The following is a 2,976-nucleotide window of genomic DNA, read 5'->3' on the forward strand; positions in this document are numbered from 1 at the left end:
GGGGTAGTTACCCCACATGTTTCATGTACTATCATGCGGTAGTATACATATATACTAATTTATCATTATTATTATTTTCATATATACTATATATAAGATTTTTCAAAGTAAGTTACTCAAACAAATTACAAGTTATCCGATAGTTTTTTATTATATTTGTGAAATATGTATATATTTGTACGTAAAAAAAGCATACATAAAATATGATACATACTACAAAAAACAGTATATATACTATTTAAACATTATTATATACTACATACTACGCGTACATACTCTTTAATTTGATACATATTACATACAACATACAAAACTCAAGTGGTGGTAATTACCACCGGTGGTGTATATATATAGATTGGGTGATGAATAGTTATTCTTCACCCCCTCTATTTTCATATTAATGCACCATAATTTTACGTTTCATAAATTTTGTCTTATCTCATACGTAAGAAAAGACCGTAATAAAATGTATAGTCACCACAAAAAATATTTTATGTGATGCAAAATTAGAAAAACAAAAACATAATGTAAATTATACATAAAATGTGATTTTTTTCTGGTCTTATACTCTATATTTTTGTTTTCTTATGCCAAACTTTACGTAGTGAATCATTATAAATGTAACTATTTGCATTTCAAATGTAATTTATTTATGAAACGATCGTAAGATTATCTCAGGTGAAGAATAACTTATTCTGCACCCTAGGTAATAAATAGACTCTCTCTCTCTATATATATATATATATATATCTGTGTGTGTAGAAAGTCTATTCGTCGCCGAGGGTGTACAATAAGTTATTCTTCACCCGGGTAATCTTATGACTGTTTCATAAATAAATTACATTTAAAATACCAATAATTGCTTTAATATTGATCCATTACGGAAATTTGATATAAAAAATTAAAAATATAGGTCATAAGACTAGAAAAATCAAATTTCATGTATATTTTACAATATGTTTTTATGTTTTTAATTTTACGTGACATAAAATATTTTTTATAATGAATATATATTTTTTTACAGTCTCTTTTTACGTATGAAATAAGAAAAAAATAAAATATATAATTACGATGAATTGATATGAAAATAAAGGGGGTGAAGAACAACTATTATTCACCCAGGGTGACGAATAGTCGACCCATATATACATATATGGTAGCACTATTCTGATCGGTATCCTGCCGAACTCCCGAACCAATCCACCAACGAGGCCACGATTCACACCAGCCCATCCCCAATCCACCAACAAGGCCACGATCAACACCAGCCCATCCCCACCCGATCCCGACCTTCCTCGCCCCTCCATCCCGATCGCCGCCCTCGTGACCCCGGTCGCCGCCTCACTCCCATACATGCGCCACCGCCTGCTCCTACCTCCAACGCGTCGCCGCTAGCCACTAACACCACACGTGTCGCCGCCAGACCTAACATTCAACAGCGTTGCCATCGAAGCCCGACCTTGAATTGCATCGTTGACGAGCCCCAACCTCCAATCGCGTCGCCGCTGGCCCCGACCACCAACCACGCCACTATTGGGACACCTTCCTCCAGTCGCGCCATCGTCGAGCCCTGCCAACCAACGCTTCCCCTCCCACTCCTCACGGCCTCCGTCCAACCACTACCTCCCCACCCCATCCCGCTTGTCTCCGGGCCAACCATCGCATCCCCGTCCTTTGGCCCCGACCTTCAGCTGGGGGAGGTATCGATCTGTAGTTGGAGGAAGTATGGACTTGGAGCTGGTCACGCGAATCGCTGCGACCCACTATCGTCGAGGTCAACCACCCACAGCCGTTGTTGCAGCAACCAACCAGAGCTGCGCGAAGGAATCTCAAGCTCCACCACCCGTTGTCACTCTCCGTGTATGTTGTGCACGGACGAGCCAATCATCTCGAATGGGTGCCACCTCCCTTCCCTGCTCTGTTCTTCAAATAGCATCAACGAAGTGGTTCTTTGATGCCCATTAGGTGTTCATGCAAATACCTATCAGGGTGAGTTCTAACTAAATTTACATGTTTTTTGCGCCGATGAGACAGTTGTAGACAATTTTTTGAAATTCCCAGGATTGTCACCACTGCAGCGCCGAGATCCCCATTTCCACCATGTTCCGATGAAGTCCAGGCTTCTTTTTTGGGCGGTTCAAATTGTTCTTGGTTTAGTTTTTTTTTTTCTTTTTTTGTCGGTTGCTACCTTGTTCTTGGTCATTTTGTTAATTGGTATTGTGTTCTTTGAAAATGTGACAAAATAGGTAGTCACAACAAGAACACAAGGTGTTGTGATGGATGTAAGTCCATTTGAATAGCAACAGTTTTTCTATTTTGATATTGCTATTGCAGAATAATGTTTCTTAGAATTGTCATTCTATCAGAGTAGCATTCTCCGGTATATATTCTAAAAAGTTCAGCTGTCATGTGCCTGGTATGAATCATTCATCCTTGGTTTCTCTCGCTTTTGCTCCTAAATTAAAGGTAGCACATTGATTTTCAGACTAGATGAAGAATAGATCTGAAATAGAAAAAAAGTTGTTCCAAAATGAACAATTATATTATTTGTCAAGAACAATTTTATTCTAGAATGATGAGTTGTTGCTCCTACGCGAAGAACTCCATGTACGTGTTTTTCAGGACCTTTCTTAATGCACAAGCATGGCGTTTTTTATGATATTAGGTGTTACTCCAAAAAAGAGATGAACTTTGTGTGTACAATTTTTTGATGTACATATTGATTGAGAACTAAAAAACATGTTTTTTTGATAATTTGGAAGTTCAATGAGTTCCACCCAACAAGTTCAAAAAACATTGGATTTAGGAGAAAACGTGTCCTGCCTATAATATGGACATGGATTAAAACTCATTCATCAGAAAGTTTGCAAAGCATACAGGAGATTCAAATGCTCATGTCACATAAGTGCCGGAAAAACATTGAAACAAAAATATGAAAGAATAATTAGAAACTATAGAACGATTAGAAACTATAGA

At 37.8% G+C, this 2,976-nt stretch overlaps 1 long non-coding RNA gene across 1 annotated transcript; it reads left to right on the forward strand.

The window, feature by feature from the left end:
- Positions 1–1,264: 1,264 nt before the first annotated feature.
- Positions 1,265–2,351, forward strand: LOC123409918. Its single transcript, XR_006612933.1, has 2 exons — positions 1,265–1,989; positions 2,062–2,351. It is a non-coding gene; the product is annotated as an uncharacterized LOC123409918 (long non-coding RNA).
- The last annotated feature ends 625 nt before the right edge of the window (positions 2,352–2,976 follow it).

The sequence above is a fragment of the Hordeum vulgare genome, chromosome 7H, assembly GCF_904849725.1.
Source record: "Hordeum vulgare subsp. vulgare chromosome 7H, MorexV3_pseudomolecules_assembly, whole genome shotgun sequence".
Classification (NCBI taxonomy): Eukaryota; Viridiplantae; Streptophyta; class Magnoliopsida; order Poales; family Poaceae; genus Hordeum; species Hordeum vulgare.